The following is a 14,662-nucleotide window of genomic DNA, read 5'->3' on the forward strand; positions in this document are numbered from 1 at the left end:
ACCAATGTTTCAATGTTCTACTGTTACAACTGATGACGTCATCACGAGACTACTTTTCTATAGCAGGACATACGTCCTACGGGCACTGCACAAGTTGTTTTTAAATTAAATGTTTATATTTTATCATTTTAATGTATCTCTCCAATCAACTGAAAAAAAAACTAAAAAAACAAGAATGCGTAAATCTATTCTGCGGCACTCATAATGTAGTTTGTCTTCGCTGGGAAAAAAATTGGTTGGTGGAAAATCTGGTTGGCTGGTAACTTTAGGAATATACTAGCCATGCTGGCTGGTGATCTAAAAAGTTAATTTAAAGTCTTGATTGTCACTTATGAAATCATTTTTCTGCAGCAACATTTGTTTAGGAAGCGCTGCCAATAAAATCTAAATTTGTATACTTTTAACCACAACAAGACAGTGGATACAAGTGGATAAACAATACCACACCAACTTTGTTATTTTAACATATAGTCCACAATTTTGGAAAGCTAGCTAGATTTGAGCTAGCAAGACCTCTTCGAAGCTACATTTCCTCCTCCCCGATTGGTTCTTTCCATTCTGACCGAATGGCAGGAATTGATCTGAGTTTTTAAAGGATTCCACCTTCTACAGAGTTCTGACTGTTGCTCTTCCTTATTCTGAAAACCCAATGTATTGACTACTCTCAGAATAGGACTTCCTTGAAAACAGTTTTTAATATCAATGGAAAAAAGAATGGAAGTGTTACTTCTGCAACAAACCTTTTACTCCAAAAGTAAATTAAAAATGCATCATCTTCCTCAGGACTTAACAAACCATTACTTTCAGGAATCAAGCAGGATCTTACTGTAGAATGTTGCATGGCAGCTATGGTGACGGATGTAGCGCATTTCCACCAGACTGTGGATGATGTTTTGCAATGAAAACAGAAGAAGACATATAAAACAGAAAAGGGCAACCAAACAACAGTTATAATTAATGTAAGTTGATGTCGTCAATAGTTACTTGTTTTTCATGTGTTTACCCGTTTACAGACAGACAGATCAATGAATGAATGTTTGCAGGTCTGTACAGGCATATTTTTCCAAACTTTTGTAGGGGGAGGAGCTTGGACAAAGAGTGATAAGAATTATAATATTAATTATTAATAATATTACAGTAATTTGCCAAAGGGGACCATCTTAAATCGTGTTTCAGATCACTTAGTTATTAACTCATTCAGTGCCAGCCATTTTCAGATTTTTTACCCCACACAATATTTTTTACTAAGACTATCTGAAATCTGACACCAGATTCTGAAAGATCATTTTGTTTTTTTGTAATCAGATGTTGAATAGAACAAGTTTTACACAAATCTGCAGTTTCAGAGCAAAAAGCTGAGAAAACAGCCTCTTTGTAAAAAAAAAAAACCCGTCAGTGACTTTAAAGCTATTTTTTTTTTTTCTTGCTTTAGTGACAACTCTAACATCTGAACATTATTTCCTTATATAAAACAAAAAAGAAACAGGGCTTTTGAAGGCAAAATTATTATTATTTTGCTATCTATGACAGAGTTGAAAAGATTTCTTACTGTTTTTTTTATGTGACTTTATGTTGAAAAGGATGCCTCCTTCCCTACGGGTGGGGCTTGGTGCTTGTCTCGTCTCCTGGTTGCCTTGGAGGCGTGCCTCGCGGCGTGTGGGTCTGGGGTGGGCTGCCACGCCGAGGTGGGGGGTGGGCGCGCTGGCCTCTGCGCCGGGGTTGCTTGGCACTCCGGGATGGTGGGTGTTGATTACACAACATAATAAGCACAATATATTCTACAACTTCACATCTCACCCTCACTGTAAAACAATCTATTCTCCCCACCCTTTCTATTTCCTACCTTGAGTCTCTCCTCCCTGCTCCCCTTCCCCTCCCCCTCTCTCTCCACTTAGGTGTAACACTGCTCTCCCTTTTTATATCCTCCCTCTAATAAAAGATGTCTTACCCTTCCTTAGGGAGGGCTGGTGATGGTCACAATTAAGCAGTAAAATAAATCAATTTATTTTATTGCAATAACAAAACATGCATTGCTGTCTCATAATGATTGCACTTCTTGTAGTGTTGACCTTTGACAACATGTGCAGGCAAGAAAAAAAAAAAAAAGAAAAGGCTGCCTCCTTCCCTCTCTCGAACTCTGTCTTTACATCCTCTACCTCATATTATCTCCCTCACTATCAATAAATCATTCTCAGGCAGCTCAAGCAGTCTAAACCAGCCACTATGTAAACATAGCCGCTAATCCATTGGCAGCCATCCTAACACCTACTGTCTTATATCCTTCTCTCCTCTCTATCTAGCGGCACCCACCAGGGACTTTCTGATCAAGGAGCTGTGAGGGAATCAGCCTTTGTGTGTTTACACTGTCTGCTGTCCTCGGTTTCCTGATACACACTGAGAGACACACAGACCCATAGGAGGATATACAGGGAGGATTCACAAACCCTGTGACTCCACATCAAGCCTTGTTCTAATGTAAATTTGTCTCCATATCATAAACCAAATTATTAGTTATTGTCATTTAAATAGAGGTATGTGAGCAAATAAGATTTTTTTGTGACTATTTCACAATTGGTTTTCTATCAGAGGTAAAACACCTTTAACATGTTTAGCTGTGTAGCATTGCATGCTTGTAGATTGCCTCCAAACATACCCATACGCAGCATACTGTCAGGTGTGGTGATGGCGTGGACCCAAATGCAGAGAAAGAGAGAGATGGAGGAAGCAGGCAGGTGTAGCGTTGGTAGTAGTCCAATCTTTAATAATGAAACCAAAAATCCAAAAGACAAAAGGAGGAACAGGAAGCAGGGAACAAACATCGCAGGACACAAGGAGGGTTAACAATACACAATGAACCAGCAAACATTCAGTGTTCAAGCACTCAGCTAAATAGTAAACCACTTTTGGAACATTATGTAAATTACAATACTTTATTTTTAAGTAAAAATAAGGGGGTGGGAGGTGTCCTGGTCTCTGTAGATCCGCTCCCTCCGGAGTCTCCCTTGCGCCACGTCCTCCAGCAGTGCTGGATAAGCCACTGTGTGTCTTTACGCATTGTGTGCGTGTTCCTTTTCATAACAGCCACAGGTGTTGCAGCCAATTCATCAGCAGTTTTGCGCAATGATCATGTGATTTTAGTTACTATTATTATTGATATAAAACTGTATTTGTAGGTGCACACACGTCACTCTGGGGCATCAGTATATTTTTTTCCTCCTTTGTTTTTGGCAATAATGTTCTTCATATATGTATTGTGAAATGTGTAATATTCAACTATTTCACACAAATGTATCAATTTCACAGAGCTGTCATTAATTTCATCCTTCTCTTGTTGGGGTCGGAGTTTCCTGTTTCTCATGATTTTGTGCGTACGGCAGGGTCAGAGCTGCCATGGAGGTGCACACATTATCTTGCCAGGTTTTTTTTTTATAAGTCCCAAACGTTTCTTATAAGTGGCGTATAGCTTTCTTTTTGACGTGCGCAGCATTTATAAATGAGACCCCAGGAGCCTTTTGTCCAGGATTTTACCATTTATTACAGCTAACAGATGGTCTTAGGAGACAAAGGTTCTGGGATCCTGATACCCTGCGTCCTCAGTTCTCAAATGGTAAAAAACATGTGTATTTGAAAACAGATAGTCAACTTGTTATTCAAAAAAGTATATAAATGTAGATAATAACACAATATGCATTACTTAATATACTACATTTCCCCCCTTCGAAAAGACAAAGATAACAAAGTATATTGTTAACTGTCTTAAAAATGGCACCCCTTTAACCATGTTCAAACTTACCCAATACTGTAAAATCTTCTGTGTGAAGGAGTAAAAAACCCCTCCAAATATCAACTTTCCTTTGTAAATTTTTAACCAATTTTAGTAAATCCATTAAACAATCAAGATGGGAAAATAGTGTAATTTTATTACATAGTCTTGTACTTGTCATTGAGATGAGTTTGTTGTAATTTGCGCTATACAAATAAAGCTGAATTGAATTGCATTATGAATGTTGGGTTATGTGAATGAAAGTGGTTTATCCCTAAAACATTTGTGATGTTTTAGATCTTTTTAGACCAATTTTACACACAATAACAAAACAATTTCCTGGTGGATTAAATTATTTGGAAATACTTTCAGATGGTCATGATAGTGTATATATCTTACATTTTTTGCAAAGATCATTACAATATCATTTTCTTTTGTGATTTACAAGTATAGTTTAAAATGAATTTTGTCCTTTTTGTAGGGAAAGGGGGAGAGAAAGCTGGGTTTCTTCACAAGAAACCAATCTGATATTATTATCAAATAATATCAGATGATCCTGCGCTGAGGCCAAAAGCTATCGATGACGATGCTCGGTGTCAAATTGTGTGAAAAGAACCACCCCAAATAACAGACAGATGGACTTCCCCAAAATTCAGAAAACCCACCTCAGAGATTCACCAAAGAAAATTACAAAATGACAATGAGCAATGGTTAGAAAATCCAATGTTTATGGTTAATGTACTATGTTTCCACTTCAATTCCTTGTTTTTTTGTTGTTTTTTGGCTTGGTTGCATTTTTTTTTTTAATCATACTTAACATTTTGCACATTTCAGTTGTGTTTGTCTTTCTGGCATTTACTGTATATATTGTGTGTAAAGTTTGCATTTAGTTTAGATTTATTTTATATGTTAATTATTTAATTATGTATTTATATTTAAGTATATTTATGTTTATACTTCTTTTTTCATTTATTTTTCTTTATTTTATTTATTTTTCTTTATTCTAGTTGATTGTTATTATTTAATGTTATACTACCTGAGAGAGCACAGGTCACCAAAAGAAATTCCTCGTGTGTATTCATTCACCCCTGGCCAATAAAGTTGATTCTGATTCTGATTCTGATTCTTTACTGATCCGTCGTCCTGGACTTCATTCATCATCATTCTGGGGCTGGAAGACCCCATAGTTCTAGCCTAGGGCTCCCAGGGGGTCTAGAAAAGCCCCTGATCATTATTACTTGTACAAATCAATAATCTTGGTAACTCATCTTCATTATCAGGACAGCTTATCACATCACAAATATCAAAATGTGCTCGTCTATTTCACATAATGTAAAATCACCTGCACTCCCAAGCTGTTTTTTTTTTTCCTATACTCACGAGTTTGTTAATTCTAGTTTCTCCTTCCTGTTCTGTTTCAGTCTCCTGGATCTCACTCCAAACAGTAAAAACAAAAACAACACCACAGACCACAAACACAACACAACACAGACGAGCTGCTCCGTCGAGCAGCTCCATCTCATGTTAATGTTCACTATACTCACGTCCTCCCCAAGGTATTCCATTGGAAATGTCAAAAAGAGCCAGGCATGCCTTCCTCCCCAAAGCGCCGGGTTTGTCACAAGACGGCGCTTTCAACCTTATTGTCCTCAGCTACTGTATGTCAGGTAGTATGAAAGCCTCATTTCCTAGGTGATGAAGGCAATAACACACCATGGTGCCCATCTAATGTGAAAGTGAGACCTTGCACCTTCAAGCTCCAAAAACATTTGAAACATTTAACCTGTAAAACAAACAAGACATTCTTGTTCTTTTCAACAGTATCAGGGAAGAGGTTAGTTTATTAATATGTGATGGACAGAGAAAATAATTGAAAAAAGAAAAAGAAAATCCCTGCATCTCTGCTGCACCCCAAACCATGTTTGTTAAGAGGTACGGTCATTTTGTCAAGGTCACAGTCAGGTCGTGAGATCCCTGTCAGTCTGGATCTCTGTCTCAGTTCATTCAAGGCTGTCTTGTAACCTGTTCCTGTGTGTCCTCAGTCAACCAGACAGTGTTGCATCTCCTTTCTGACCTTATATGGTCCAGTATACCTGTGACTATACCAAATAGTAGGATCCAATCATCCGTAAACATCCATGAAGAACTCCGTGCCCTATAGGTATTAGAAAAAAGCAGTATAAAGCAACATATACACTTCATTACAGTGGTCTGTAATAATCACACGCCATAAATTATACGAGTTTGATTCAACATTTAAATAAAAAAATCGATGGATCCAAAAATAAAACCAAACTCAATTAATAAAGCTTAACGCCCATGAGTGGAATTAATGCAATTTCGCCAAACCAAACTGCATTGTATTTGTATTTGAATAAATGTTACTTACTTACTATTTATAACATGTATTATTTCATTTCAGGTCAAAGAACACCATTTTTCTTATTTCTTTGGTTGTTATGTGGACAACCCTCTAAACGCTGATATGTGGGCTTGTTATAGTAACAAGCCCACATATAGTGACTTTTTTACTGTCATCTTTAGCCTCCTGTGATATATTTACTTATTTGGTTGGAGGGTAACTTTCATTTAAAATAATCTGGTACAATTACAAACTAACTGTCAAAAATGTAAGCAGTAGTTTACTCCAAGTATCACTCTATTAAAGTATTAAATACTCTTAGATTATTCCAAATCATTACTTCAGAATGATTTCATTCAGAATAACTAATTCCGAATTTAAAAAAAATATCATGTAACCGTGGCCAGAGAGAGAAGAGGAGAAACAAATGTTTGCATCTCCTCTCAACAGATACACACACACACGCACGCACACATACACACACACACTACATCGCCTCAAAACCTACCAATCTAATTTGCAAAACATTTTTTAGACTGTTAGCAATCTAAATGTTTTTAAGAGTAGACTCAAGACACTCGTTTAATTTAGCTTTAAACTAATTTTTTTTAAAATTATTTTAAGCTTTATGAATTACATTTTCTTGTCTATTTCATTCTAGTTTGTTAATTTGATCATGTATCATATCTTAGTTTATTTTTATGTTGTGTCTTCTTATTGGAGCCTCTGTAGCCATGCACGTGCCATTGTGTTTTAATTTTGATCCTGTGTGCCTTTTTGTATATGTCTGACTGTCTTTTTGGGGGGTGTATTATTATTATTATTATTATGAATGAGTATCATTAGTCCTTTTGTGGACAGTTCACAGTTCCTTACTCGAGCTCATGTATAAATTTGATCTTTAAGAGGCAAAAAGTGTCTCTTGTTTTGTATTCATATCTAGTTTATAACACATATATACTATATACATTTTGCACACTAATAATCAACATTACACAAATCTCCAACATTGCTAGCACACACCCATGTACACACACACACACAGAGACACAGGAAGGCTGACCAGCAGCCACAAATATTCTCTCATAGACTCACACAGCGCGTAACTTGGTATTTTTGATGTCGACTTCATGATACAATTCTCTTAAGTTTATCAGAATTTTCACTTTGACCAAGCCTTTAACAAATTATCATTTTAATCACTTTCATTCATCGTCACATGCTCAGGTTTGTTCCTATTTTCATCTCTTGTTTTTCTTTTCACTTCACTTTATCTTGTTACATCTCTTACTTATTTTGACTGTCTCACAAGAACAACTTTCACAAAGTAACAAACATTTCTCATGTCTTACAGTTATTAAAGAGGTTTGGGTCCTTCTCTTTAGTTCTTGCAAGGTGGAATAGTTCACTAAGCTAAGTTCTGCCAGTCTAAACATTACTCTTACTAGAATACATTTCTGATTTTCACTTCATCTCTATACTATTTTTATTAACATTACCTTATTTTCTCTCCTTTTTCCCCAGCCACCCCTACAAATACACATCACCCAGGTGCTAGAGGGGTTGTCTTCTGATCGAGAGGTTGGGGGCTCGATCCCCAGTCTGTGTGTCGAAGTGTTCTTGAGCAAGACACTGAATGCTGCGTTCACACCGAATACATCACGAAATGTTCGTGCGACCAGATGCAAAATCTTTCCTGTGCGGTGGGATCCGCGCATCAGTAGTGTTGGACGTGCGAGCGCTCACTGCCCTCAGAAGCATTACCCGCTTAAACAGATAACCATTCACACTTACTCCATATTTTTACTTCTGGAACGCTGGAACCTTGACCAACAGAACAGTATTTACATGAAGCAGCTAACCTTTAATTAACGATTACTTCACATTCAGAAAAAAAATCGCTGCTACCATTAGTTTCGCTCTAAGGACTGAAATTGTTCAGTAAAGTACTTTTCAGGTGTTTTTAATAAATGCGCATGTCATTTTGTTTATTGGTAATATATGAAATATATGATGTTGCAAACATGAATAACTCTTCAAATCTTTTGTCTGGGCTGAAAAACATTTATCAACTAAGTCACAAATTTAGAGAGTTTTGTGAAACATTTTCACTGTCTGATATTTTTCACTGTCTCTCCCAAGGCTGCAACATTCCCCCCAAGGTTGCTTGAGACATGTATTGATTTTCTACAGGAAAATCAGGGCCACCGGCTCTTCCATAGAGACCAATAAGACATAAAGTTCAACTGGACAAACGCTTAGAAAGTGAGCTAACAAAGCAATGTGAGTTTATTAAAGTCATGTACAATTGTACAGTGAGCCAGTAATGTCATAGGGATTCAATCATAATGAAATGTATCATATGAAGTAATCATTAAAAAAAATAAGTAGAAAGGATGCATTACTCCAGTAATCTTGGTTTCATGGTGATTACAGGGGAATTTTCTTCACCTGCTGTAATTTTTTTTCCTAAACAATAGAACCAATGAAAAAAAAAAATAACAACAGAATAATGTAATATGAATACAATACACAAAAGGAAATTTAAGTCTGTAGAAATATGTTCCCTAAATACTGTTAAACATCTCAATTGTCTACTTTACTTTGCATTCAAAGTTTTGAAATAGAATTACCTTGCAATACATTCAGCTGCAATTTTTACCACTTTTATATATATCATGCTTGGTGTAGCTTTGTATTAAATATCAATTATCTGCTGTATTTCTAAACTTTTAGTCATAAAAACAAAAGGCAGCAGATTGAACACCTGAATGATATGAATAAACTTCTCTCAAAGTCAAAGAATTGTGCAAGGTGTCACGTTTCTAGGATCTGGATGAGGACCCAAGTGCAGAGAGAGAATCAAGCAGCTGGCAGACATAATGTTCATAGAACCAGTCCATTTTAATGATCAAGAAACTTACAAAAACTCAAATCCAGGGAGCAGGGTATGATCCAACAATCTCTCAATGTCCAAACACTCAGCTAAATAGTGAGGGAGGCTTGATTAGGAACGGGCCACACCTGGGTGCAAAACATGATGACGCTAATCACTCACAACCAGAGATGACAAAAGTACCCAGATTCCTTACTTTAGTAGAAGTAAAATACCTATGTAAAATAACGACTTGAGTAAAAATAAAAAGTGCTGATCTAAATATCTACTCAAGTAAAAGTAAAAAGTACAGGCTCTGATATGTACTCTAAAGTACTTTTAAAAAGTAAAAAGTATTTCTGTTGCACTGGCTGCAAAGCTATAACCGTAATCTCCTCTGACACAAGAGCACAGACGTAGCCAGGCTGAAATCACCTTGCTTAACTTAGTGAGTTGTAATCGAGATTCGTAGAACAGCTTCTGTCTGATGGACAATGTTTGGTTAGGTGAAGTCAAATAAAGGTGATAAATCCAGAATATAATTATGGTCCTTGAATACTCTGGAGTCAAAACAAAGGCAGATGAATGCTGAATCTCAGGAGATGAGAGTAAAGAAAGGGAGTTAAAAAATATCTCATTGGATAAACTTTCATTATAATCACAGACTCAAAGAGCAACATGCAAGAGAAACACAACCAACTCTGTAACATGCATTAATGTTTAGCTACACCTTCATACAGAACAATAATAAGTGGAAAAGACTGATGTTTTCAGACAGAATAAGTCATTGGTACAAAACAAAGCTCTGATGATATGTTTGTGTAAGGGAAAGACATACAACAGAGCTTCATTAGAGTCCGTCACCTGAGCTAAATAGAGACATTAATGTTAATTAGCTGCAGATGAAGAGCAGAGTGGGCAAGGACTGTCTACAAGGTGCCACAGTGAAAGGGAATTTCAACAACAACATCAAAAACATCACTGTCCTATTTTGAAGCTATTCTAGCAATAAATGATTTTGGGAAATATTAAGGAATATTATTTTTAAATATTCCTCACTACTGTAATTCACTGGCAATAACTTCAAAAATCCCTTCAGAACCAAAACCACAGACATCGGAAATAAGTCCCCCTCAGCAGAGTTTTTAAGGACGTAACTCAGGTGTAAAGCCCGGTATAAAATGGCCAGTGGACCAGTAGGCCTACCAGTCCATGGCACAGTGATTGTCCCTTAGAGATGGAATAATGAGCTCCTACTGAGCACTGAAAAAAAGGTCTGCACAACTGCGTGGTTAGCTCCCAATTTTAATTTACACCAAAAAAACATGACGTTTCGGGCCCAATACCCTTCATCAGACATGAGTTGCAGCATTAGGCACACCTGTCTTTATAGTGTGCTTGACTGAACAAGGTGGTCACATGATGCATGTCAGAGTGAATAAATGGATATTTATATTGCATGCATTTAGAGTCGCCATGTACACTAACTTAATACACTATATATATATATATATTTGCAAAAATGTACACTCTTTACAAATTCATTCTTAGGATACATTTTTTTTATATTCATGACCATACAAGCATCAGGGTACATGTAGTATGGAAATGTTAAACTTTGTTTTGTAGGAGTGTCCTAGACTGTTTTTAATACAATTAAAAATACAGAAACAGAGGAGTGAATTACAATATAAACATGAACACTGCAGTGATGCTCCACCAGAAAATTGACAACATAACACCAGAGTATGGATGCTTACAATGAACGTAGATTATAAGAAAATTCTCAAGTCAAATTCTTCATTGAGACCCTTAGGACTGAAAGTATCTAAGGTGAAGATCCAGAACGCTTCTCTCCTTTACAGGAGAGTGTAAATGCTACCACCTCTTTTGGATAAGTGGACTTGTAAAATTGGGAGCTAACCACGCAGTTGTGCGGACCTTTTTTTCATTGCATCTTTGGACTTTTTTGACCCAGCACACTGCCTCAAAAAGGGATGTGCGTGTTTTTTTTAATTGTGCTACATACTCTTACTGAGCACTACCGCCAACTCTCTTTCTACGTCCCTCGTCAGGTAGGTTTATCTTACTGAATCACGGTCCAGAATAATGAGGGAGTGTGATTCAGCTATATGTAGGAAATGCAATCTTGTGTTAATTAGTGCCTTGCCTCTCCTCTAGTGAAAACACACTTTCTGTCCACACCTTTAGTAATTACAAAAATCAGCCTCAAGGTGCACCATACATGCTGCGCTGCCTAAAATATGGGCCTGATTGCGATAAAGTGGCCAAAATGATTGATCTCCACTACAAAATTATGGACACTCAGAGACAGCAGCGATGGAGCAAAACAATGAAAAACTGGCAAAGCTTTTAAATTTGTGAAGTAAATTGAATGAGGTTTATTGTGGATGTACATCAAGAAACAATACACATTCACTATAAAATAGTGAATGAACTTAAGTAAATATTTACTTAAATGAATTTATTATTATATTCTCAAAGACGATATCCCTTCCCAAGCCAGAATCTCATCAACAAGAATGTGCAAAAATAAAATAAAATATTGTATTGTATTGTATGATCGAGTCATTCATCTCATTTACTTTATCGTGGCACAGTGTGAATAATCACCAAAATACCCATGGTGTTCTTTCTTCATTTCCTCTGTCTTGCCCAGTTGCTTTTTCTATCTGATTCAATGTACTGCTGATAGTGAGATTAACTTTGACTTTTTTCTGCTTCCTCGCTCAGACAAATGCACTCATCAGCTGGGACCTTGAGGTCAGACTCGCTCTGCTGCTATTTATCAAACATATTGATTCCAGAGCTGCTGGTGTTACTTAGGAATACTTGGTCAAAGATTCACATCCATATTTCAAATTAGATACTTTGTGTTAGCTTATGCGCTATGTGTCTGCCAGGCTAAGTACTTTTTTATCAGACTGAAGTCAATGCTCTCCTACAGGTATGTCTGTAATATACCTATAAACGAAGGAAGTCGATAAGCCATGATGTTTTCATGTTTTATTTCTGTTGGATATTTAAAAAAATGTTGCTATGAAAAAAGTTCAGGATCCAAATGTAAATCCTGGAGCAGCTCCCGATATGAGTATCATTTGTTAAGCTGTAAATAAATAAATACATTTATAATTCTTTGTACCCACCTCTAGTAATAGTAATTTAAATATCTAAAACTGGTAAAAAGTGTCTTCTTCAAAATGTACCCAATATTTGGTTTCCTTGTTTAGATTTGTAGATTCACCACTTTATCTTATCATGAGTCCTAAATCAAGACATCGGTAAACATTATTACAAGAAGAAGAAGAAGATCCCAGTGACAACGTCCCACCCAGTTTTTTGTGACAAGAAAATCAATCACTCGTCATCAGCTTTTGTTTCATCAAATGACTGAAAACGACATTGGGAAAAATTTGCATATCTGGCTATTGCATTTAATGTGTTGTTCTGTTGGAGCACTGGTGTATTATTATTATTATTATTATTATTATTATTAGATAACATCAACTAAATGCACACCGCCAGCTCTCTACAAATCCAACAAAAAAATATCAAGTAAATTGTCTCGCTCCTTTCTATCACCACACACCTTTTGATTTGTACAGTCGATAACTGACTGCAATAAGGATTTTCTACCTTTTCCATAAATTACACATCAGGGGTTTGAACAGCAATAATGTGTGTCGTCCAATAAAAGGTAACATTATTAGTTGACACCATTGTATGGGTTATTTGGGGTCAATCTGAGTAGCTTTATTAAAGATTGGGTTCTGTTTTTGGTAGATCCGCTGCCCTTCAGTTTATTGTTTTTTGGTGTTCTTAATTTCGATTTGATTACTTAAATATTGAAGCTTGCTTTTGTGTGTAGTTTATTGTGCTGTTTTGGCTAGATGTCAGCCCTACACTGTTGTGTTCCACTAGTTTTCTGTGCGTCATGAGCAGTGTTGGGAACGTTACTTTAAAAAAGTAATTAGTTATCGTTACTCACAACTTTGTTCCAAAAAGTAACTGAGTTAATTATTGAATTACTCTATAATAAAAGTAACTCATTACCAAGGAAAGTAACTATTTGCGTTACTGTTAAAAAAAATAAAAAGCTGCTATATGTCAAAGAATTCAGATTTTTTAAATGCGTGTGTCGTTGTGAGGTGCTTCTTTAAATTTGCTTACATGTCGACAAAGTCTTTGCTCCTGGATATAATGTACACTTCACATGCACGTTCTTGCCTTTGACCACAATTACTTTAAAGTAGTGTTTGTATCGCCACCTTTTCATCGGAATGTTCCACGCTTGCCACCTCTGCTGCTCATCAAATCTGTAGTGGTTGTGAGTGTGGCGCGTGTGCTGGCTCTGATTGGCTACCATGAAATATGATGCCGCCTTAGCCAATCATAATTGTTCACCTTGTTTTTAACCCACCTCCTCACTACAGCTGCGTATAAAGCCAGGGGTGCTTTTGGTTTATTCAATCAATGCATCTAACGCACCGCATTTAACGTTCAGTAAAGTTAACGGCGTTGTAACGGTGTAAAAAGTAATTAGTTAGATTTGTACTTTCTGCCCTTGGTTTGGCTTTTATCGAGAAACAGACTCATTGACTGTCAGAGTTGTCACTGCAACTTGGTTGCTACTCAAGACTCAACATGTTTTCTAGTGTTAAGTGTTTAATCACCAATCCTTGTTGTTATCGTGTCTTTCTTTGAAAACAACATTGAACGTTGCAAACATATGGTATCACCTGAAAAGGAACCAAAATGACAATTGTTGTTGCTCCAGTCTTAAAGGTGCAGTCCACAACTCTCAGATCGCCCCTCCCCCTCCCTCCCCGCTGCTCTCTTGCCCTGCCTCCAAACTTTCTAAAGTCCCTCCCCCAGAGCAGCTAACAAGCAAACGTTAGTCCAACAGAAACATCACAGTAATATAACATGCTCTGTTAAAAGCATATTACTGCTGCGCTTTTTTCTTTCAATGTGCACATACCTCAGCAGCAGCAGCAGCAACAACACAGTGTCACTTACAATAGCTCACACAGAGGCTGCTGCGCGCACATGAACAACACATGTACCACAGAGTTCAAGTTTAACAATAACAAATCAAATATAATGTAAATCAACCAGCAGTAATTACCTTTCAAGCAGAAAAGTCACCAATTCCATCTTCTACTCCTCTAGACCATACACTGTAAAAAAGACGGCGCTCTCGCTCCTGGAAAGGGGTGCGGACTGTGAGCAACAGCTGTCAGATAGTCCATCAAACACAATCCTGGCTCTGATTGGTTCTCTTTACTCGGTCGCAGTGCATTCTGGCAATCTGCCAGAGGCAGCAGGAGCAGCAGGGGGGATTCAATGAGCCTGTTTTTTTTCCCACAAACTACTAGTTTCATTTAAAGCTGTCCTTACATAGTGACAGCTTTAGCACATATGACAAAAAGTTACTTTTATAGGAGTTGCAGACTGCACCTTTAAATAATCACATCACGCAATATTAAGTCTACCATCTACACACTTTATACACAAATTACCTTCTTAATACAGCTAAACTTACGAGCAGAAAAACTAATAGAATTACCCCAACTCTTGCACAGGCCAGACTTGAAAATACAAATTTTCAGATGAACCCAGCCCTGAAAGAGTTTGTACA

This window comes from Gouania willdenowi, chromosome 5 (genome assembly GCF_900634775.1).
Source record: "Gouania willdenowi chromosome 5, fGouWil2.1, whole genome shotgun sequence".
Classification (NCBI taxonomy): Eukaryota; Metazoa; Chordata; class Actinopteri; order Blenniiformes; family Gobiesocidae; genus Gouania; species Gouania willdenowi.